Genomic DNA, 25,178 nt, shown 5'->3' with positions numbered 1-25,178 from the left:
TTGCTATAATTTTAGGGCACATTTCACTTTGTTTAATACTGTATGATAGGACTTCCCAGGTGGCACTAATGGTAAAGAACCTACCTGCCAATGCAGGAGATGGGAGACATGCAGGTTTGATCCCTGGGTGGAGAAGATCCCCTGGAGGAGGAAATGTCAACCCATCCAGTATTCGTGCCTGGAGAATCCCATAGACAAAGGAGCCTGGCAGGCTACAGTCCATGGGGTTGTGAAGAGTTGGACATGATTGAGTTACTGAGCACACATGCAATATTACATGATAAGCACCTTGCTCTGTATCTGTCTTCATGTATCTTAAAGAAATGGCTGCAGAATATTTCCTGAAGTTGCTATATTTTGTCTCTCCTCAGTTTGTAAGTATTTCGTATTTAAAGATTTCTTCTCTCTCTTGTGACTGCCTTGGTACCAATACCTTTAGTTAGATAGCTTCCCCCCACCCCTTCTTATTTCTGAAGTATTGGCTTGGGAATAAATCCCCAATATTCAGTTCAGTGGCTCAAAGCATAACATTAAAAATTCTTATTGAAGTATATAGTTCATTTGCAATGCTGTGTTAATTTCTTCTGTACAGTAGAGTGACTCAGTTATATATATAAACTAGTAGGGGACTTAAACCTCGGCCAGAGGGGCCAGGAGATGTGCTAGAGCTGAGAGGGGTTGGGAACAGGGGGCCCTACACGCAGGAAACTTTGAGAAGCTCTGCCAACCGAAAATCCATCCATCTCAGTGTTTTTATCTGTGGAAGACAGGCACCATCCCCAGGTGGGACCATGGTGTCTAATGAAGGCAGGAATAAGGCAGGTCCTGATAGGTTTCATTCTCCAACTGGGGTGACTGGAGAGACTTATACTTCAAGTTTTCTCTGCTCCCTCCCTTCTCTTCTGTCAGGATGTGGATGTGAGAGCAGGGCTTCAATTGTATTAAGCCCAGCATTGTGACTGATCTGTGTTCTCTGCATCTGGAAATCTAATCAGGGTCAAATCTGATCACTGAGGAACAGAGAAACTCATTTAAGTCATGGGCTGTGTTGGGCAGTGCCATCACTATCTGTGGGGGAAGGAGGTGGTACTGGTCCTACATACTCAGAGAAGGGACAGGGCCTCTGTCGGGAGGATGGATAAGAGAGGTCAAAACAGAGCAGGGTTGCAGTCCTGGGGCAGCATCTCTCCACACATCTCTCCACTCATGCGAGGTACATGAGCAATGCTGTGCTCCCTCCTGGTGAGGACCTGTGTGTCTATTCTCTGTCCTCATCCTTGGAGCCCTGAGAGCAGGCAGGGTGTCACTTTAGGAGCTGAGCTCAAAATTATTTCCTCATTGTCCGATCATTGTGTCCATAATTAAACCATTAGATATCTCCTGCCCTAAGACTTATCAGTCTTAGATGCAAATACCATGGAAAGAGTAATTCCTCCAACCATCACTGGAAGGGGGAGCCTTGAAAAGCTAAACAAGGACAAAGCCATTTAGGGGAGAAAGCCATTTAGGGAGAAAGAAGAGGAGCTAAGAGTCAACTCAAGACAAATTAGAGCAGTTTCACAACCTCTTCCTGTGGTGGCTCTCATTCCAAACACTGCTCGGGTCATTTCCTTCTAAAGTTGATGTTCTAAGGAAGTGAAAAGAATAAGCTGGGCTGTGGGAGCCTCTGGTCTATGGAAGCTCACATTCTAAGACTTCGAAGAAATTCCCTTCTTTTCTTTGCTAATGTTGAAACTTATTTCATGATTTTCTTTTAATGCTATTAAAAATATATAAACTTGGGACTTCCCTGGCAGTCCAGTGGTTAAGACTTCATCTTCCAATGCAGGGGATGTGAGTTCAATTCCTGTTCGGGCAGCTAACGTCCCACATGACTTATGGCCAAAAAACCAAGGCATGAAACAGAAGCGATATTGTAACAAATTCAATGAAGGAGCTTAAAAGTGGTCCACATCAAAAAATCTTAAAATACACACACATATAAAGTCCATGCAGGAGGACTCAACCTATCTTGGTGACACTGTAGCCCTGGCACAGACAATAAATTGGTGAGCAAATGTGTGAACCGCCGTGTTTTTCAACCAGTAACACCTCCAAGGGAAGCAAGTTCCAAAGATTGGCTGCCCACCGTGTAAAGCAACACTTGCTTTGTTCTTAAAAAAGAAATCAATATTTCAGGTTCAGAAGAAAAGGTGGATCCTTTGTAGGTGGTTTTCAATTTCTCTTTTCTTTTTTTTAAAATTGTTTTTGTTTAAAACAGTGCAGTGATTTGAATCAGTGCAAATTTACTTAGAACTTTAATACCGAAAATGTATATGAAACAGGCTGCTTCATTCACAGTAGGGCAAACTTCCCCTTCATTAACTCCACAAGGCAGCTCAGATGGTATCAGAACCCTGCCCTCCCTGGGAATTCAAACATCGCCTGGACCTTTCAACTCCATCACCTTCTCCATGAGTGTTTCTTTCACAAACACCCCATAAATGTCTAAAGAAGCAGAGTTTACATTCTCCTTTCATCCATTTTAGATGGATTTTACACTCACCAATGTTAGGAAATGATATTTAAAAAAAATCTAAGCTCACTTTTTTTTTAATTCTCCATCTCTGTTTAGGAGAGTGTTCAGTTCAGTTCAGTCACTCAGTTGTGTCTGACTCTTTGTGACCCCATGAATCACAGCATGCCAGGCCTCCCTGTCCATCACCAACTTCCGGGGCTCACTCAAACTCATGTCCATTGAGTCAGTGATGCCATCCAGCCATCTCATTCTCTGTCGTCCCCTTCTCCTCCTGCCCCCAATCCCTCCCAGCATCAGAGTCTTTTCCAGTGAGTCAACTCGTCGCATGAGGTGGCCAAAGTATTGGAGCTTCAGCTTTAGCATCAGTCCTTCCAATGAACACCCAGGACTGATCTCCTTTAGAATGGACTGGTTGGATCTCCTTGCAGTCCAAGGGACTCTCAAGAGTCTTCTCCAACACCACAGTTCAAAAGCATCAATTCTTCGGCGATCAGCTTTCTTCACAGTCCAACTCTCACATCCATACATGACCACGGGAAAAACCATAGCCTTGACTAGACGGACCTTTGTTGGCAAAGTAGTGTCTCTGCTTTTTAATATGCTATCTCCAAGCCAGGCTTCAGCAATACATGAACTGTGAACTTCCAGATGTTCAAGCTGGTTTTAGAAAAGGCAGAGGAACCAGAGATCAAATTGCCAACATCCTCTGGATCATGGAAAAAGCAAGAGAGTTCCAGAAAAACATCTATTTCTGTTTCATTGACTATGCCAAGCCTTTGACTGCGTGTATCACAATAAACTGTGGAAAATTCTGAAAGAGATGGGAATACCAGACCACCTGACCTGCCTCTTGAGAAACCTGTATGAAGGTCAGGAAGCAACAGTTAGAACTGGACATGGAACAACGGACTGGTTCCAAATAGGGAAAGGAGTATATCAAGGTTGTATATTGTCATCCTGCTTATTTAACGTATATGCAGAGTACATCATGAGGAACCTGGGCTGGAAGAAGCACCAGCTGGAATCAAGATTGCTGGGAGAAATATCAATAACCTCAGATATGCAGATGACACCACCCTTCTGGCAGAAAGTGAAGAGGAACTAAAAAGCCTCTTGATGAAAGTGAAAGAGGAGAGTGAAAAAGTTGGCTTGAAGTTCAACATTCAGAAAACTAAGATCATGGCATCTGTTCCCATTACTTCATGGGAAATAGATGGGGAAACAGTGGAAACAGTGTCAGACTTTATTCTTTTGGGCTCCAAAATCACTGCAGATGCTGATTGCAGCCTTGAAATTAAAAGATGCTTACTCCTTGGAAGAAAAGTAGAGCGTTAGATGACTCTAAAGTGACTTAAAATTCAGTCACCTCTTTTCAAAAATCAGTCATAGTCTTTTTTTGTTTGTTTGTCTGTTTAGAGTCAAGCTCCAAATGAAAAAGTGAAGAGATATAAAATTCTTGGTTGTTTTATCTGATCGTTTATCTAACTTTATACAACTAGGTCTTTGGAATGAGTAGAGATTAAATTTTTTAAAAAAATTCATTTTTTTCCTTCTGAAAACAAAAAGCACACTTTTTAGGAGCAGCTTTAGGTTCACAGAAAAATTGAGGGGAAGGTACAGAGATTTTCCATTCCCCCCTGCCCCGCAATGTGCACAGCCTCCCCCACTATCAATATCCCCCACCAGATGGTACATTGTTACAATCAGTGAACCTAGGTTGACACATCATCACCTAAAATCCAGAGTTTACATTAGGCGTTGCTCTTATCCTGTGAGCAGTATTCTGTGGGTTTGGACAAATGTATACTGACATCTATCCATCATTACAATAGCAAATGTAATTGGATCACTGCTCTAATAATCTTCTGTTCCACCTGTTCATTCCTCCCTTTCTCAAACTGCCCCCTGCCCCCCGCCCCTGGCATCGACTGATCATTTTACAGTCTCTGTAGTTTTACCTTTTCTAGGATGTTATGTAATTGGAATCACTGGCTGGAGCCTTTTCAGATTGACCTCTTTCACTTAGGAATGCGCGTTTAAGCTTCCTCAATGTCTTTCACGGCTTGATAGCTAATTTATTTTTAGTCGTGAATCACATTTCCTTTGTCTGGATGGACCATGGTCTATTTGTCCATTCACCCTCTGAAGGACATCATGGTTGCTTCCGGTTCTGGCATTTGCAAATGAAGTCACTGTAGGTATCAGTGTAGGTTTTTGCATGGACAAACAGTTTCAGTTCATATGAGCTAATACCTAGGAGTGTGATTCCATCAGAGTATGTTTGGTGAGAAACTGCCAGACAGTCTTCCAAAGTGAAGCTATTGGCTGCTTACTATCTCTTGTTCCCTCTGAGTCTCATTTCCTCACCCTATAAGCAAAGATTTTGAAAGTAAACAGATTTGAGCTCTGTCAACTACAAACTGGCACTTGCCTTGTGCTTCTGCAAGGATTATATCATGTGCTGCTCCAGCAGCTGACTTCCAACACCCCCTTAAAGGCGCTCAGCGGGGAGAGCAGAAATGAGGCACTCTGTGCTTGGGGAAAACTGGCAGGACGGGTCTTCAGATAGATATTTTCAGGAGCCAATTTTATGAACCTGTCTTGTATCTCCCCATATCTAGAAAAGCACTAAAATCCTTCCTGGTGACGACTGCTCCTTGTGACTAGCAACACTTAATAAAACCAGTAGAAACAGTCTGAAAAAACATGTGCTTGATTGTACTTCCCCTTCACCAAAATCACATATATACTGACAGTCCCCCCTGCCTCTTTCGAACAGTTTCTCAGAGCTGCAGTCCTCATTTTGCCCCCCAGTAGAACTTAACTACCAACTCTCACGTTGTGTATCTTTTTCAGTCAACAGCTCAAATCCTAGTTCTCTCATTTACCATCTTGCTCTTAGTGAGTTACCTTCTCAAAGCTTTTGTTTCTTCATGTGTATAATGGAGAACACTGTATTTATTTGGCAGGAATTTGCTGAGGATTTAATGAGGTTGTGTATATGCAAGTGACTTCTGCCTGGTAGGAACCCAGTAACTGGGAGCCATCCTTCCCTCCCCTGCTTTGAATAGCCAAGAGGCATGATGCTGCCTCCAGGATTTCCTCTAAGCTTACTGGGGAAGTGGGGGATGTTAACCACTCTGGAGCAGATGGCTCTGATTCACCGATTCAGTGTTCACAGCAACTCTTTCAAACGTCATTGCTACAAATAATGAGAATCAAAGGTATCCAAAAATTTCTTTTTCTCTATTTTTTCTGGGACCTAATACCATTTGATTGTACTGTGTTATCCTCCTTACATATTGTTCGGTTTGCTTATTTTGTTGAGGATTTTTATACGTATGTTCACGAGAGATATAACCCTGCACTTTCATTTTTTGGTGATATCTTTGTGTGGTTTGGTGTCAGGGTAAGAAGATTTTAAATTATGAATTAAATTTCACTTATAAATATATGGCTAGGGTATATAAGGGCTTCCCTGGTGGCTCAGATGGTAAAGAATCTGCCTGCAATGCAGGAGACCTGGGTTTGATCCCTGGGTCGGGAAGATCCCCTGGAGAAGGGAAAGGCAACCCACTCAGGTATTCTTGCCTGAAGAATCCCATGGACAGAGGAGACTGGTGGGCCACAGTCCATGGGGTCACAAAGGGTATATAGAGGACACAAGATCTACCCTCTTGGTAAAATTTAAATACACAATACAGTTTTTACTTTGTCACCACGCCTTACATCAGGTCTCCAGAAAGTACCCATCTTGTACCCTGAACTTTGTACCCCTTGACCACCCCTAGGCACCCACCCTTCTGCTCTTTGCTTCTATGAGTTCACCTAGTCTAGATTCCACAAACACCTGAGATCATAATGTCCTCCAGGTTCATCCGTGTTGTCTCAAATGGCGAGAGCTCCCTCTTTTTATGACCAAAGATCAATAATGTCATTTCCCTGGATCCTGCCCTTTGGGAAACTAAAGACTTAAGTAGGATTGGGGTCAGAGGTTATTTATATTGTGCGCATGCGTGCATATGTGTGTGTGTGTGTGTGTGTGTGTGTGTGTGTGTGTGTAGAGAATGAAGCTCTGAGTCATGAAGTCCCTGCCGAGCTTTCATCAGGGATCAGATGCAGAAGTCCAGGGGGGACATCTATGTTGTCACAGCAATTGTCAACCATCTGTTGAACTCTCACTCAGCGCTGGGCACTGAGATAAACATTTCCGGCATATTTATTCATTTATTTATTTTTATTGAAGCATAACTGATTTACAGTACTGTATTAGTTTCAGGAGTACAGCAAAGTGATTCAGTTACATATATATTTATATATGTAAATATATGGATTCAGATTCTTTTCCATTATAGGTTATTACAAGATACTGAATATTGTTCTTTGTTTTTTTCATTAAAGTTTCTTCCAAAGCCATGTTGTTTGGTTATTAATGTACAGCACCTGCCCTGTGACGAAGGTACGGGAACTCTTCCCACCTAGGGATGAAGGAGCCTTATCTTTCCCATGATCACACAGGTTGGAAGTGGAGACCCAGGATCTGACTTCAGGTCTGTCTGCCTCTGAAGCTTTGACTCGCTTTGTCCTCCATCCACTTTGGATAAGACAGGACCTACTTCCCTCCTCTGCTCCCCCCCCACAGTTTGCTGGGGGGCAGCTTCCCCATTTAGAAATATCCTCTATATTCTCCCAGTGCTCGGGGTCAATGGCACGCCTCCTCATCCCTCCTCCATTCTTCCCAGCACAATAGCCCAGCTATTATTATCATCACTATTAATTAGTTTCCTATTTAATGTGGGAAGAGACTGGCAGTTGGGAGGTGTCCTCAGGTGATGGATCCCTGCCCGGGCCCCCTGCCCTTTAGAGAAGCTGATTCACAGACTGTCTCCTTATTACCAGGAGGGCTGGGGGTGGAACTATCCTATTTCTGGTTGCCACCAGTGTTTTTTATTTTGAAGACTTTTTGAGTAATGGGTTTACTCAAAATCTCATTCTCAAGAGTTCTCTTCGGGATTTGTTGGTCCCTGCGGAAGGAGTTTCTGAGCACTGTCTAAAAGAGAGAGAAGAGACGTAGATTATCTGAACCGACACTTGACCCCCAAGGATGTTTAAAAAAACTTCGGAACTCTGCCTTTGGGAAGAGATCTGGGGAGGAAGCCAGATAGGCCAGGTACCCTGATGGAGGCTCCAGCGGGGATCTAATAGCAGGAGAAGGAGCTTGGTTTCTTCCTGGTATGGTGTGTGCCAGCATGCTGAGTTGCTTCAATCATGTCTGACTCTTTGCGATCCTATGGACTGTAGCCCCCTAGGCTCCTCTGTCCATGGGATTTTCCAGGCAAGAATACTGGAGTGGGTTGCTGTGCCCTTCTCCAGGGGTTCTTCCCTACCCAGAAATCAAAGCCTCATCTCCTGCATCGGCAGGCGGGGTCTTTACCACTAGCACCAGCTGGAAAGCCCTGGTAGGGTGGGATCAGTCAAACCAAGGTGTGTTCGGAGCCCAGACGGTAGCTCTGAACTAGGAGTCATCCTTACGACCGTCTGGAGAACTTCTAGGCTTCACCCACTACAGACTCTATTTCAGAAACAATTGTGGGGTTCTGGCAGGTCTGTTTTGACAAAGGTCCTTCGGAAGATGGGGCACCAGCCACCACTGCCCAGAGGAGGCAGGCGCTGGGGTCTGTGGTCATTCACCAGCATCATGAGAGAGCCTGAGCTGATTGAATAGTGCATGTAAAGTGCTTGCACCGATCATCTGGACTGAATGATTGTTATTACTCTCTCTGGACCAGAAGCAGGGTGGGTACTCCTGGGACATAGAGGGGAAGTAGGGTCAGGGATGCCCAGGGGCATTGAACCGACAGTGAGAGGCTCAGGCATGACTGGGGAGACCCAGGATTCGGGTGTTAAGGTTGGAACAATCTAGAAGGGAGACATGTTCCCAAGGGATGCAGGTGATCCAGGGCCTTGAACACCTGACTCTATGGGGTGCCCCACCCGCCCTCCACCTCTCCCGACTTTGCTCTCAACTCCTGCCTGTTCAACCCTACTGGTTCCCTGCCCTGGTTCTGACATGATCCCCCAGACATGTCAGGGTTCAGACGCTGAAGGAAATCAATTCACTCTCTGTGTCTTACTACTGTCGTGGTAGATTGTCAATTTCCTGGGTGACTGGTACTTAAATGACTTACCTTCCCTTGTGGCCCCAGGCACCATCTCTGGCCACAGAGAAAGGAAATGGAGAAGGAGTCAGCCCAAGGGAGGGAGGTGGACCTGGAACTCTGCCATGGGTGTGATGAATGTTGTGAGTCTCTCTTGCTGGCAGAGTCAAGTTTTTCATTTAGCCCCAAGTGACCCACCCCACTCAGAAATGTAATTGTAAATAGATTCACTGCTGAGTTTGGAAAATGAGATAACCTGATGGCAGAGCCGTCTCCTTTGTTTGGGACAACCAGGGATCCAGGGTGTTGAAGGTCATGGAGGAAGGATGAAGTGCTGATCCCCAGGTTGGCCCCCCGCCCTTCCTGCTCAGGTACTGGCTCTGCCAGCTCCAACCTGGCCCTCCTGGGGGTTGAGATGCCAAGGTTTGCAGACACCCTCCCCAATCCAGACTCCCAGCCTGGTGATATTTGGTCTCTAATTTATGGTCTGAGTGACTCTCTTTACTCCAAGAGTGGCAAGTAATGTGTTCATTTGCTTAAACACGAAGCAAAAATCAGGGGATTTAGTGTCAATGTTGTTGTTGTTCAGTCGCTCAGTAGCGTCCAACTCTTTGCGACCCCATGGACTGTAGCACACCAGGTTTCCCTGTCCTTCACTGTCTCCCAGAGCTTGCTCAAACTCCTGTCCATCAAGTTGGTGATGCCATCCAACTATCTTGTCCTCTGTCATCCCCTTCTGCTCCTGCCTTCAATCTTTCCCAGCATCAGGGTCTTTTCTAATGAGTGGGCTCTTCGCAGCAGGTAGCCAAAGTGTTGGAGCTTCAGCTTCAGCATCAGTCCTTCCAAGGAATATTCAGAATTGATTTCCTTTAGGACTGACTGGTTTGATCTCTTCACAGTCCAAGGGACTCTCAAGAGTCTTCTCCAACACCCACAGCTCAAAAGCATCAATTCTTTGATGTTCGACCTTCTTTAGCGTCAATCAGTTTAGTCAGTTCAGTTCAGTCACTCAGTCGTGTCTGACTCTTTGCGACCCCATGAATCACAGCACGCCAGGCCTCCCTGTCCATCAACAACTTCCGGAGTTCACTCAAACTCATGTCCATCAAGTCGGTGATGCCATCCAGCCATCTCATTTTCTGTCGTCCCCTTCTCCTCCTGCCCCCAATCCCTCCCAGCATCAGAGTCTTTTCCAGTGAGTCAACTCTTCGCATGAGGTGGCCAAAGTACTGGAGTTTCACAATAGATTTAACTAATTTGCCCTTCAATGTAGTTACACACAGTTACCTTCCATCAGCTGGGTGTGAATGTACAAGTTCCACATGCTCCTCCATGTCATCAAACAAGCACATGTTCCCCAGGCTGATGAAGAAATAGCTCACTTTGCTTTCATCTGCATTTCCCTAGTTATGAGTTGACCACCTTCTTGTACGTTGATTGGACATTTTTGCTGCTGCTTCTTTGAATCATTTGCTTATTTTCTCTGCCCAAGTTTTCTATTTCTATAGTCTTTTTGTCTTGATTTTAGGAATTATTTCCATTTTATGGCTTTAAGTCCTTTGCTAGATATCTGTGATATTTCTCTGGGTCTGTCCCTTGATTTTATTTTTCCATGTGGTCTCTTATTAGAAAACAAGGGTTTTAAATTCTGATCTCAAGTTGATCAGTCTTTTCCCTTTTGGTTTTTGCTTTCTTGTGCCTTATTTGTGAGGGTTTCTCATCCTCCTGGAGAGAGTCTCCTGTATTTTTCTTGTAGTATTTTTAAGACGTTGCTTAAGTGTCATTTTAACTGAGGTTATCTCTCTCTCTCTTTTTTTGGGAAATATTGTGAAGTGGCGATTTAACTTAATTCCCTCTGAAACAAATAGCACATGGTGCTATTGCCCATCAGGACTGCTTCTTCATCCTCCCCTATCCTGTGACCCTCCTGGGAAATGGTGTATTCAGCATGTTACTAAATTCCATGTCTACTTTGCTTTGTGTCTGGGATGCGTGTTCTGTTCCTTTGATGTATTTGTTGGCTCCTGTCTGGTAACACTGAGTCACAGTACGTCCAGAATATTTGCAATCTTAGGACTGGCTGCAAATCTTGCTCTTTGTCAACACTTCCTTGGTTCTTCCTGTGCCTAGGAATTTTAGCATCGGCATTGACTGTGATGTTCTCTGCTTGTTTCCGTTCCTTTTCCAGCTGGATTTTTCACCCTCTTCTCTTTTTACCCCCTCGCTTTATTGGTTTGTTTACTTTGTCACCCACATTTCTCATTTTCCTCCGTTTTCTTTGAGGAGGTGACCAGAAGCCTGCAGGAGAAGTCAAGGAATCTGAGTTTTAACGTGAGTTCTGTCTCGAGTGAGGCATGTGGCTTCAGACAAGTGGTGCCTCCTCGCTGGGTTTTAGTGTCCTTTTCTGTAAAATGAGGGAGTGGATGAGACTAAATCTGGTCTTCTTTTTCCATAGAACAGCTCATTTCTTCCACGTGACTCAGCTCTGCTCATCAGTGCAGGACATAGCAAAGCCCTCATTTTTCTCGGTGCAGCCTCCCATCCCCATCTCTCTCCCCTGCCTATACCTGCCTTTCCACCAGGGATGGGAAGGTGTGTGATGACAAGGTACTTGGACTCCATATTTGCAGGCTGCTTCTCAGCAGAACAAAGAAAGGGAGGCTTCTGGGGGTTACTCCAGAAGCTGAACTCTCCCAGTGGGCTGCTCCAGCTCCCTTTCTCTGAGTTCTGCTTGAAGACACAGAGGGCCTCCCTGCCCGGCTTACCTGGGAAGGATTAGCTGACAGCTTGCTGCCCACGTGACTGCCGCCTGTTGGCAGCGAGGCATCCATCCTCAACCTTGCAAACTGGCAGGGCTGTGTTTGCCTTGGCCGGCTGCTGTGTTTGCATCTCTAACTGCAGTGGTCACAGTTAGAGACTTAATGAGGCAATAGACGCTCTTCTGGGTAATTCAATGCTCAGTGAAGGTGAAGCATCAGCTCAGGCTATCTACAACCTCGTTTGCCTGGAGGGAGTGCTAGCAGGCCACCCTGCTCCCTTGAATGTTCTACGATCTTGGGGAAGGTGTGGTCCCTTCATCTGGGCCGCGATATAAGCTCTCCAGATATTTGAGGTGGAGTGTGTGTGGCCTCTGTGGCGTTATAATTTCACTGTTGGAAATTTTAAAATATTTAACATTTTATATACAGTTTTAAAAGATTATATTTCACTTTCAGTTATGAAAAAATACTGGCTACACTCCCCGTGCTGTACGACACATCCCTGTACCCCATCTTTCATGCAATAGCTTGTGTCTCCCACTCTTCCATCCCTCTGTTGCCCCTGCCTCACTCTCCCCACTGGTAACCACTAGTTTGTTCTCTATATCTGTGAGTCTTCTTTTTCATTAAGTTCACTGGTTTGTTGTATTTTTTTTTAAGATTCCACATATAAGGGATATCCTGTGGTATCTGTCTTTGTCTCACTGATTTCACTGAGCATAATGCCCTCCAAGTCCATCCATGTTGCTACCTGCTCCGTCGCTCAGTCATGTCTGACTCTTTGCGACCTCATGGACTGTAGCCTGCCAGGCTCCTCTGTCCATGGAATTTTCTAGGCAAGCACAGTGGAGTGGGTTGCCATTTCCTACTCTATCATGTTGCTACAAATGGCATTATTTCATTCTTTTTATGCTGAACAATATTCCATTGTATATACATATATAGTAGTAGTAGTAGTTTAGTCACTAAATCATGTCCAACTCTTGCAAACCTGTGGACAGTAGCCTAACAGGCTCCTCTGTCCATGGGATTCTCCAGGCAAGAGTGCTGGGTTGCCATTTCCTTCTCCAGATATATATATATATATATACATATACACACCACATCGTCTTCATCCACTCTGTTGGTGGACTTGGAGAGTGACCCCAGAAGCAAGAAACAGCCTCAATCCAAGGTTGGATGTCCTACTGGGATAATTCCCTGCCAGTGATCACTGGTGGCCATATGTACACAAGGGCATGGCCCCTGCCAAAATTCAATAACTTGCCAAGAGCATCCCCAGCCTGGTGGAGCCTCAGCTGCCACTGCTCGCAGGTGAGCTTCTCCCTTGGCCCAGTCTCACCATCCTTATCTTTTCACAAGTGTGTCTTCAAGAGCATTTGCCCAAACCTTCTGCATGCAGCTCTCTGTCTCAGGGTCTGTCTGGGGACCCTAACTTCAGACACATCAAAGAAACACATGCTACATCATCAGCCTGGGTACCAGCACCCTCCTTGGGGTTAGTTGCTCCCATATCTCTGCTTCCTTCTTGTGGTGTCTGACTGAGAGCGCTCACGCAGTGCTCATGGAATGAATGATTGAAAACAAAGCATGGTGGATGGAGATGTTTGGAATTATGTTTGGGCATGTGAAGAAAGAAACAAGAAAAGCGGATAAAAGAATCCCTTTAAAGGCAATTCCTGAGAAAGCATGGCAAAGGACTCTGGGGGAGGGAGTGTGTCAAGAGGGTACAACTTTTACTATATTGCCTGTTGGGCATGGTTGTTATCTTTTCAGCAAAAGGACTTCAGATTTGGCAGGTGGGCAGTGGGGACCCAGTGCTGTGATCCTGTGACCTGAAGTGGGCGGATGCTCCCAGCTCCTTGCTGACTCTCCCTGGGACCCACAACTGGGTCAGGGCTGTTCTTGACTGAGTTGTGTCTTCATGCCATCCCCCCGCACCCCTGTCAGCCCTGTGCTCTGCTGACACTGGCCTTGAGCTTCTGGCTCAGGTCTGATCAGTCCCTAGCATCCCTCCCACTGGGTGGGTCTGCTGGCTGTGGGACATCATTCAGGGACTTTGCACTCAGCTTTTCTCCTCTTAAGAAATCTATATGCAGGTCAGGGAGCAACAGTTAGAATTGGACATGAAACAACAGACTGGTTCCAAATAGGAAAAGGAGTACATCAAGGCTGTATATTGTCACCCTGCTTATTTAAGTTATATGCAGAATACATAATGAGAAACGCTGGGCTGGAGAAAGCACAAGCTGGAATCAAGATTGCTGAGAGAAATGTCAATAACCTCAGATATGCAGATGACACCATCCTTATGGCAGAAAGTGAAGAAGAACTAAAGAAGCTCTTGATGAAAGTGAAAGAGGAGAGTGAAAAAGTTGGCTTAAAGCTCAACATTCAGAAAACTAAGATCATGGCATCTGGTCCCATCAGTTCATGGAAAATAGATGGGGAAACAGTGGAAACAGTGTCAGACTTTATTTTTTTGGGCTCCAAAATCACTGCAGATGGTGACTGCAGCCGTGAAATTAAAAGATGCTTACTCCTTAGAAGAAAGCACTCCTTGGAGAATGCATACTCCTTGGACCAATCTAGACAGCATAGTAAAAAGCTGAGACATTACTTTGCCAGCAAAGGTCTGTCTCATCAAAGCTATGGTTTTTCTGGTAGTCATGTATGGATGTGAGAGTTGGACTATAAGAAAGCTGATTGCTGAAGAACTGATGCTTTTGAACTGTGATGTTGGGGAAGACTCTTGAGAGTCCCTTGGACAGCAAGGAGCTCCAACCAGTCTATCCTAAAGGAGATCACTCCTGAGTGTTCATTGGAAGAATTGATGCTGAAGCTGAAACTCCAACACTTTGGCCACCTGATGTGTAGAGCTGATGCATTTGAAAGGACCGTGATGCTGGGAAAGATTGAAGGCAGGAGGAGAAGGGGATGACAAGGATGAGATGGATGAATGACATCACTGACTCAGTGGAGGTAAGTTTGAGTAAACTCTGGCAATTGGTGATGAACAGGGAGGCCTGGCGTGCTGCTGTCCATAGGATTGCAAAGAGTCAGACACAACTGAGCGACTGAACTGAACTGAACTTTCTTCTCTCCACCTTGAGGCCACCCTCAGAGGCTGCTTGAAGAACCCAGTTTGCGGTGAGCTCTTAACATCTCCAAGGGCAGGAACCTAGCCTAGAAGAAAAGAGTAATCATTCCTGGGATTTTGCAACTTCTGTTGACCTTCTCCATGGTCACAAGGCATTCCACTTTTTGCTAGACTTTTTGTTCCTTCCCTCACTCGGGCTCTTTTCTGGTACAGTTGTTCTCCAGTGCTTGGATTGGAATGTCCCAGGGAGATGATAAGTAATAAACTAACATTTTCTGAGTGCTGTTGATGTGATAAGCTAAGGTTTAGGTTATATACATCCCAACACTTTTAGGGTGTGCTGCCCAGGGAGGTTACCTAACTTGTCCCATTTACCGCAGGTGGAGGAAAGTTTCAGGTTGCCTGAGGTGAGCATGAGTCAGGGCTGGGTGTTGAGCCCAGCAGTCGGGCTCTGCAGTCCACTTTCTGGGGGACCTTTGATGGTGTCATCATTCTGAGTGTGCCAAGTCACTTTAGTCGTGTCCAACTCTGTGGGGCCCTACGGACTGTAGACCGCCAGGCTCCTCTGTCCATGGGATTCTCCAGGTGAGAATACTGGAGTGGGTTGCCATGACCTCCTGCAGGGGATTTTCCTGACCTAGGGATCGAACTTGCATCTCTTACGTCTCCTGCATTGGCAGGCGGGTTCTTACCACTAGCCTGTCCTTCTGGATAGTGTAATATTTTTCAAAGCACACAAGGTCACCTGGGTTATAATCTCAGTTCTGCTCTGGACTTTCTGGGTGAGCTCCAGAGAATCAACCAGCTCCTCTGGGCCTTAGTGAAACAAGGGAGCTTGTCTTAGAGATTCCTGCTGGCTGGGGGATTCTAAAATCCCTCTTCTTCCCTCCACCAGTTCAGTTGTCCTCTCCCATCCCATCTTCTCATTCTTGACATAGAGAAATGGAAATGAAAGCGTTAGTCGCTCAGTAGTGTCCAGCTTTTTGAGACCCCATGGACTGTAGCCTGCCAGACTCTTCTGTCCATGGAATTCTCCAGGCAAGAATACTAGAGTGGGTAGACTGGGTAGCCATTCCCTTCTCCAGGGAATCTTCCTGACCCAGGGATTGAACCCTGGTCTTCTGTATTGCAGGCAGATTTACTGTCTGAGACACTTGGAAAGCCCATAGAACACTGGTGTATTTGAGTAGGAAGGATAGTTTCCTGGTACAAAGAAAACTTCAATGCCTACTTCCTGGCATTGAAGGTGATGAGGTGATCAGCTGGTTTGCCACTGGTGCCAACTCTTAAAATATGCTTATTACTGGTATGAGCATCTTGATCAGCAAAGAAACCCTGTGGGTCCAGCAAGCGTAAGAAGGCAGGTTGGTAAGTGTTATTCTCTCATGAGCTGTGGGAACTAATAGGGAACTTGATACCATTTAACAGCCTCTCCAAGGTCAAGACAGTTAATTGCTGCTGTTTTAATTTCTTCCTGGTGTTGGGGAATATTAACTGATTAGCATCTGCCACTCTAAGTCTTTGTACTGCACTTAGAATTTCCTTTAAGGGGCAATCAAACAAAGATCTCCATGTGCTGGCCGTGGAATGTGGTTTAGCCACCAGCTTGGCCAGTGACGGTAGTGTGGCATCAGGGGCCTGTGGCCTAGCTTTGGCCTGAGACCTTGTTTTCCCTCAAGAGGTACATATCTTACGGTTAACATACCAAGGTGGTATGCACGAATTTTTCCCACAGGTGTGTGGTTATACAACTCTTAATAGAGAAACTGTTATTTTTGAGCAGGTTTGGAGAAGGAAATGGCAACCCATTCCAGTATTCTTGCCTGGAGAATCCCATGTAGGGAGGAGCCTGGTAGGCTATAGTCCACAGAGTTGCAAAGAGTCAGACACGACTGAGCTACTTCACTTTTGCATAGAGCAAGCAAGAGAGTTTCTCATTTTCTCATTTCTCTTTTTGGCAAAAGTGCTAGAAAATATCCAATATTGGGACTACTCTGGTGGTCCAGTGGTTAAGACTTTGCACTTCCACTGCAGGGGGCATGAGTTCAATCCCTGCTTGGGGAACTAAGATCCCACGTGTTGAGTGGTGTGGCCAGAAACAACAACAGGAAATATCCAATGTCCAATATCTCTACTCCCTTTCCATCTTCTTTTAAATCCACTCCCATGGAGCTTTCTTCTCCTTGACCCCATGAAATCCTTCTTCTTAAGGACACCAGTGACCTCCATGCTGTCAGATCATGTGGTCTGTTCTCTCTCCTGTTTGGCCTGACCTGTCAGCTCCTTTGACCTTCTGGGGGCCTGGAGGGATTCCCACACACAGGGGGTGTGCACTGAGCCTGGAGGATTCACCACCTTGGCAGCGAAAGGAATCAGCCTGCTGTTAGTGGACAGACGTCATTCCATCCTGAAGACGGTTTGCTGTGAACACAGCCAGAGAAACAGCCTTGGGAAAGAGTGGTGAGACCACCAGTACATCTGGCGAGAGTGTGCAGGACACCCTGGCCAGGGCCAACTGCCTCTCTCAGCAGTGTTTTCCAAAAGCGAACCTTTTCCAGTTATTGAGTCTGAGTCTCCAGCCTGGCCCTGACCACTGATCCCTGGCAAGTATACCAACATTAACACACACCTCAGGATATATGGCAAGTTGAGTGAGGCCCATGGGCCCTCTTCATCTGCGTACTCAGTTGCTCAGTCATGTCTGACTCTTCCCGACCCCATGGACTGTAGCCTACAAGGCTCTTCTGTCCATGGGATTCTCCAGGCAAGAATACTGGAGTGGATTGCCCTGCCCTCCCTCCAGGGGATCTTCCCAACCCAGGGATTGAACACTTGTGTCTCCTGCATGGGGAGGTGGATTTTTTACCACTGTGCCACCTGGGAAGTCTCCTTATCTTGGTAATGTTTTTAAATCCAGAAAATAAAGTAAGAATACACAGGATTGCAGAAGACCAACACTACTGATACTCACTTCTATTGGTTTCTTGTTGCTGCTGTAACCAATTAACATGAACTTGATGGATTAGAACAACACAGATTCATCCTACTGTTGGGGAGGACAGACACCCAGAACGGGTCTGCAGGGCTGCAAATTTTTGGGATCTCCTAGGGGAGAATGTTCCCTAGATGTTTCTAGTTGTTGGAAGCCGCCTACCCTCCGGGGCTCCTGGCTTCTTCCTCTGTCTTAAAAGCTAGCAATTCCCCTGCTTCCGTCTTTGCTTCTGTTGTCACATGGCCCCTCTGGGTCTGCTCTCTGCTGTCCTCTGATGAGGAGGCTCGTGATTATATATGGGGATTACCTGAATAATCCAGGACAATTTTCTCATCGCAAGATCCTTAGCTTACACCTCCAAAGTCTTTTGTTAAAAATTTTATTTATTTATTTGGCCTCACCAGGTCTTAGTGTGGCATGCATGATCTAGTTCTCTGATCAGTTATTGAACCCAGATCGCCTGCACTGGGAGCATGGAGTCTTAACCACTGGACCACCAGGGAAGTCTCCCCCACCCTTTTAAAAAAACTATTTAACTGTGGGCCATATTTAAAGTCTTTATAGAATTTGTTACAATATTGTTTCTGTTTTACGTTTTGGTTTTTTGGTCCTAAGCCATGTGGGATCTTAGCTCCCTGACCAGGGATCAAATCTGCACCCCTTGCATTGGAAGGTGAAGTCTTAACCACTGGACTGCCAGGGAAGTCCCTTCCAAGTTCCCCCCCACCTTTTTTTAACTATATATATTAAACGTCTTGTAAGTTTCTGGGATGAGGAAGTGGACATTTTGGAGAGGCCATTTTCTTATTGCAGGTGGATCGTTTACCAACTGAGCTATCATGGAAGCCCTGTGTCTCTTTAGTAGTTAACAAAACATCTTTATTATCTCATAATCCACAGGTGTCTTTGTTGTTGTTTAGTCACTAAGACATGTTTGACTCTTTGCAACCCCATGGAGTGTAGCCCATCAGGCCCCTCTGTCCAAGGGATTCTCCAGGCAAGAATAGTGGAGTGGGGTGCTATTTCCTTCTCCAGGGGATCTTTGCCATTCAGGGATTGAACCTGTATCTCCTGCATTGGCAGGCAGGTTCTTTACCGACTGAACCACCCTGAGATTTGTCATCATATTCTCTGTTTTCAATTATAAATTCCTGGGGGGGCGAAGAAGAATACTGTGCTTGATGGTTTGTGGAATTTCCCAAAGCCTAATGGGGAGCAGGGCAGTCTGGGTCACTGTTACCTGGCCTGCCCTGACCAGCTGTTATCTGATCAGGCAGCAAAGATGGGAGACAGGCATCCTGAAGTCCCATCACCTCCACCAGCCTTGCCTGTGGGAACCACGGGGAAACCCAGGTCTTGTCAGTTTCCTTGTCTGTGGAATAAGCTGGCTGACAGGAGTTTGAAAGTGTCTCTAGGTTTTCCTCAAACTCTTGTCTGCTATTTATGGTCACAACCAGGGCTCATGCAATGTCTCGGCCACACACCAGGGGGAAGCATTGGCTAAAGTGTTGAGAAGTCCACGTCGGCTAGACTCTAGCTTGAACGTTTCTTTTGGTTTGTTTGAGCAAATATTAGTGATGAGGTTCGCAGCAGAGTGAAGGCTGTTTATCTCTTTAGAGCATGAGAGTTGCTTAATGTCATAGTTTGTTTGGACTGGAGGATCCCTTAGCATTCCCAGAGAGGCATGTGAGTTGGAGGGCTGGTGAGGGGAGGGGGGCGTCCACCAACCTTTTAACCCTAGAAGGGACGGTGCAGAACTTTTCTTTGCAAAGTGGGCCAGGATCACTTTCCTTGTGTCCTTCCACCTGAAATAAGCTCTTTCTGATCTTGTCCCAAGTGGGGTTGAGTAACAGGAGACCGTATAAGAAAACCTCCAACATTTAAAGTGATTTGCTGTCAATGCGTCATCTTTGTATATTCCAGGATGAACATCTTCAATGTACTCAAACTCTTCTTTCCTCCCAGGATGCTCTGAGTTCTGCCTGTGGCTATGGAGCGAGAGTTTGCGATAGGGATTTTGACCATGAATCTAAGACAGAGTACGATAGATGAGGGTCTCATCAAGGGATACTTAGAATCATTCACATCGACTGGAAGAGCTCAAAGGTTTGGAAATATCTGTTGTCTTCACTTGTGGGGCACGAAGGGCACACTCATCCTACAGGCTCCAGGGGAAGAATCCCTCCTGCCTCTTGTCCTCAGGGACTGCCTCTTGCAGCTGCATCACTCTGGTCTCTGCCCCCATCTTTTTGCAGCCTCCTCTTCTCTCTTTGTCTTCTTTTCTGTCTCTTACAAGGACACGTAGGGCTTCCCTGTTGGCTCGGATGGTAAGGAATCTGCCTGCAACACAGGAGACCTGGGTTTGATCCCTGGGTTGGGAAGAGCCCCTGGAGAAGGAAATGGCTACCCACTCCAGTATTCTTGCCTGGGAAATCTATGGACAGTGAAGCCTGCTGGGCTACAGTCCATGGGGTCGCAAAATAGTTGGACAGGATTGAGTGATTAACACACATTGTTAGATTTGTGGATCACTTGGATAATGAAGGATGATCTCATCTCAAGATCCTTAACTTAATTACACCTGCAGAGACCTTTTCCTGAAATATGTCATTTATAGGGTGGGCAGAACTTTTGGGGGCCACCCATTTAATCCACTCTAAGACCTCTTCACTTTTCAGCATGGAGCTCTGTGTTATATCCCCTCTGAAGACTATTTTTTCCCTTTTTTTAAAAAAAATTTCATCCTGTGGACCATTTTTTAAACTCTTTATTGAATTTGTTACAGTATTGTTTCTATTTTTTATGTTTTGGACTTTTGGTGGTAAGGCATGTGGGATCTTAGCCCTCCCACCAGGGATCAAACCCATATCCCCTGCACTGGAAGGTGGAGTCTTAGTCTTCACCTTCTTCACAGACCCCATGGACTGTAGCCCACCAGGCTTCCCTGTCCATGGATTTCCCAGGCAAGAATACTGGAGTGGGTTGCCATTTCCTTCTCCAGGGGATCTTCCCGACCCAGGACACCAGGGAAGTCCTCTCTGAAGAATTCATACGCATTTTTATGTATGAATACAGATTTACAGTCATGACTGATGATATTAAATAGCTCCGGGATGCATGCCTTGCAAAGCTGGATGTTGCAGAGGTTAGTGATGCTCCACCTTGTGTACCGTCATTCCTCAAATCTAAGATGTAGACAGTTGTATGATACACTAAGATATTCTACCTAAGAACGAAAAAACTCTGTTCATTAGACAATGGCATACTATAAATTTTAAGATGCACTTTGGTTTCATTTTATGTGAAGGAATGTGCAACTAATGAAATGCAGCATAGCCTAGAAAAAGTCAATGTGAATCATGAAAGTATTAAAATTTTAGTATAAAGAATTTCTAAAGTGATAGTGGTTGCTTTGCCAGAAAAAGAGACTCTTCAGAGTAGGTATATTCAATATTGGGCTTCCTAAGTAGCACTAGGACCTTTGTCAACAAAGGTCCATCTAGTCAAGGCCATGGTTTTTCCAGTGGTCATGTATGGATCTGAGAGTTGGACTATAAAGAAAGCTGACCGCTGAAGAATTGATGCTTTTGTACTGTGGTGTTGGAGAAGACTTTTGAGAGTCCCTTGGAGTGAAAGGAGATCCAACCAGTCCATCCTAAAGGAGATCAGTCCTAGGTGTTCATTGGAGGGACTGACGTTGAAGCTGAAGCTCCAATACTTTGGCCACCTAATGCGGAGAGCTGACTCATTTGAAAAGACCCTGATGCTGGGAAAGATTGCGGGCAGGAGGAGAAGGGCACGACAGAGGATGAGATGGTTGGATAGCATCACTGACAAAATGGACATGGGTTTGGGTGGACTCTGGGAGTTGGTGATGAACAGGGAGGCCTGGCATGTTGCGGTTCATGGGGTTGCAAAGAGTCGGACGTGACTGAGCTACTGAACTGAATTAAACTGAAGTAGCATGGAAAATCCCATGGATGGAGGAGCCTGGTAGGCTGCAGTCCGTGGGGTCGCTAAGGGTTGGAAACGACTGAGTGACTTCACTTTCACTTTTCACTTTCATACATTGGAGAAGGAAATGGCAACCCACTCCAGTGTTCTTGCCTGGAGAACCCCAGGGACAGGGGAGCCTGGTGGGCTTCCGTCTATGGGGTCACACAGAGTCGGACACGACTGCAGTGACTTAGCAGCAGCAGCAGCAGCACTAGTGGTAAAGAATCCACTTGTCAATGCAGAAGATGCAAGAGACGAGGGTTGTTGGGTCCCTGGATTGGGAAGATCCCCTGGAGGGATGGCATGGCAATCCACTCCAGTATTCTTGCCTGGAGAATCCCATGGACAGAGGAACCTGGTGGGCCACAGTCCATGGGGTCGCAAAAAGTTGGACATCACTGACTAAGCACAGCACACAGCACAGGGGCTTCAAGATCCAGCAACAATTATTTCTATTTTTTTTGCAAAGAAGGTTTTGTCACTTTAGATCCAGGGCAAGATTCGAGGATATAGTTCTGTAAATTGCAAAACTCTTAGGCTTGTTTATGTGCATGACCTAAAAAAAAATTATGAACAGTGTTTTGGACGTAGGAGAGACTCAGTAAGTATTTGCCTAACTGAATTCCAGTTTTGACGTCTTCTGCAGCCCCATCTGTACTAATCCCAAGGTTCAGTGCTAAAAGAGTTTTTGCATTTCCTCAGGAGCAAGCTTTAACTACCTAGTGATGCATCCAGTGCACATTCTTACATAATCTGGTGTTCTGTTCTGTTTGCATGGAGTACAATAAGAAGACCAACAGGTAATGTTTACATAAAACGTTCAAGTTGCTTAAAGAGGTTCCTATGAAAACACACCCTGCAGAGGTTTCTCCACACCAGTCCTCCTTAAAGCATTCATGGTTACCAAGCGTGATCATCCAAAAGCTTTTCTGTGCCATTAGCTCTCTAATCTCCCTCTTTTAAAAATACTGCTGACTCACAGTGAACAAAGCTCTTGGACAGCACAATAGGACTGTTGAGGGCACCACCTTGACCTCCAGAACCACTGGGCAGTTGAGGAACCTCACCTTCCTATTGAGAGCCAGAGTCCCCGGACGGTTTTGATTAGAACCTGGCATTGCTTTCTGAGAAAACAGAAGAGTGAAACTCTTTAGCGTCTTGAGGTTTCTGCCTCCTTACTATCAAAAATAGCACCCCACCCTCTTTCAAAAATACTGCTGACTCACAGTGAACAAAGACTTTTAGAGCAGGATAGAGGGATGGAAGCACAGCCCTGGGACGGCTGCACAGACTCTGAGCCAACAGTCTCCCTCTTTTGGTACCATTGGATGGAAAGGAGCTGTCAAAATGGAGGCTACTACTTTAAAAATTATTCTATTTCTTGCATCTCTCTTCTACCGTTTCCATGACCAGTGTGCGTTTTCCTAGGAGGCGGGGGGGTGGGGGGCACTGACCAAGAGTCTCTTGGTACGCTTAGGTTTTTAAGATTTATCATAAGGTGTGTCTGCACTTGGTGTGGAAACCAGATGAGATAAAGGCAATTAACAAATTGCAGTCCTAGGAGTAGCAAATATTACCCCGAAAATGGCAGGAGGGAAGGGTGCACTGCCTGTAAATAATGTATTTAGATAATTGAAGGTCAGAAAGCGTAGATCTTTCATCTTCTCTCCCTCACCCAGCTGCTCACAGAGGCAGAGACCTATGGACATAGTAAGGGCTGGTTAGGGAGAGCAGATTGGAAATTGTGTGTATGCCTCTGTGTGTGTGTGTGAGTTAAGAGTTGTGTTCAGCAGAATCTTTCCCTGTGCAAATATATTTCTGTGTATAAATGTTGTTGTTGTTGTTGTTTTTTTTTTCAGATAAATGTAAGGCCTCTGAGAGCCTACAGTTGGAAGTGTGCGGTGGTCCCCTATAGGAATGTTCAGTCAGGGTCCACCTTGTCCTCCAGAGGGCTGAGCTTGCTGTCCTACTGATGCCAACGGTGAAGCCTCCTGCAGGAAACCACCCAGTTCCTGTGCTCAGGGGCCATTGGTCTACCTGGCTCAAACGCTTGCACTGAACTGAAACTTTTCACCATAACAAGCACCAGGTTATGAGAGACTCTGAGAAACACTCAGAGTAAAGAAGAAACAGATTTTGTGGTAAAGCAAAGCTTTGGTTCACGCAAGTAAAGGCTGGTTCTTTCAACCTTGTCACTACCCAGCCCCTTCCTTGACTTCCACAAGGCCATTCACCCACCTAGAATTCCTCGTGTTGTGGGGGAAAACCTGCTCGGCCTATTTTCAGGTTCTGATTCCTCCCCTGTCCCCTTATGTGTCTCCCCCGAGGCTGTTCCCCAAGCTGGCCTCTGGCCTGGAGGTTTCTCTCCTGGGGTTGGCACGCAAGTTGTAGAGGTCACTCTGTACCATTCAATCCTGCACCGGGGGTTCCTGCCAATGGAGAGGACAAGCTTGTGCTCCGTTTCTTCTTCCTGTAGGTTTTTCCCTCCAGCGTCCCCAAGTTGAAGAGAGTGGAGGCTACAGAGTTGCCCTCCCACAGCACTTCAAAATCTAGGTCCTGGATTGGGGGGACAGGGAGGCTGAAGAGGGAGGGGACATATGTATATACAACCTGATTCATGGTGTAGTAGAAACCAACAGAATGTTGTAAAGCAATTATCCTCCAATTAAAACAAACAAGGGCATCACCATTGTTTGGCACCAATGAATGATATCACTGACTCAATGGACATGAGTTTGAGGAAACTCCAGGAGATAGTGAAGGACAGGGAAGCCTGGTGTGCTGCTGTCCATGGGGTCACAAAGAGTTGGACATGACTTAGTGACTGAACAAAAACAAAAAATCAAACAAAATCCATGTCCTTCTTTCAGAGAAGATGGTTGTCGAGTGCCAGGGCAAGATCTGAGAATGTAGCCCTTCAAAAACAAATTTCAAAACTCTTAGGCTTGTTCTTGCATGCACAGCCTGGAAAGAAAAAAAAAAAAAAAACACAGCAAGGGTGTTTGTTGTTAAGACAGATTCATTGTTTACCTCATTCCAGTGAGGACACTTAAGCCACAGGAATGTTGCTAATCCCAACATTTGGCAAAGGTGGCCTGAATATTGTGAATGCTGAAGAACTCTTGCATTTCAGCAGGAGCAAGTTTTAACGGTGGGCTGCAGTCCAAGGGGTCGCTAGGGGTCGGACACGACTGAGCGACTTCACTTTCACTTTTCACTTTCACACATCGGAGAAGGAAATGGCAACCCACTCCAGTGTTCTTGCCTGGAGAATCCCAGGGACAGGGGAGCCTGATGGGCTGCCATCTATGGGGTCACACAGAGTCGACACGACTGAAGTGACTTAGCAGCAGCAGCAGCAGTTCTCTTACTCTGGTCACTGTCTTCAGTTCAGTTCAGTCGCTCAGTTGTGTCCGACTCTTTGTGACCCCTGTGGACTGCCACATGCCAGGCCTCCCTGTCCATCACCAGCTCCTGGAGCTTGCTCAAACTCATGTCCATCGAGTTGGTGATGCCATCCAACCACCTCATTCTCTGTTGTCCTCTGTTCCTCTTGCCTTTAATCTTTCCCAGCATCAGGATCTTTTCCAATGAGTCTGTTCTTCGCATCAGATGGCCAAAGTATTGGTCACTGTCAAGTTCACATAACCCTGTG

The 25,178-nt window shown here is 45.8% G+C and overlaps 1 long non-coding RNA gene across 1 annotated transcript; it reads left to right on the top strand.

Moving 5' to 3' along the window:
• Positions 1 to 14,906: 14,906 nt before the first annotated feature.
• On the top strand, positions 14,907 to 24,874 carry LOC129559438 (uncharacterized). The gene is made up of 4 exons (XR_008686539.2): positions 14,907 to 15,120; positions 19,493 to 19,633; positions 22,226 to 22,323; positions 23,383 to 24,874. It is a non-coding gene; the product is annotated as an uncharacterized LOC129559438 (long non-coding RNA).
• The last annotated feature ends 304 nt before the right edge of the window (positions 24,875 to 25,178 follow it).

Source organism: Moschus berezovskii, chromosome 15, assembly GCF_049115385.1.
Source record: "Moschus berezovskii isolate FMDL1 chromosome 15, NW_MosBer_1.0, whole genome shotgun sequence".
NCBI lineage: Eukaryota > Metazoa > Chordata > Mammalia > Artiodactyla > Moschidae > Moschus > Moschus berezovskii.
This window is presented reverse-complemented; position numbering and strand designations above follow the sequence as displayed.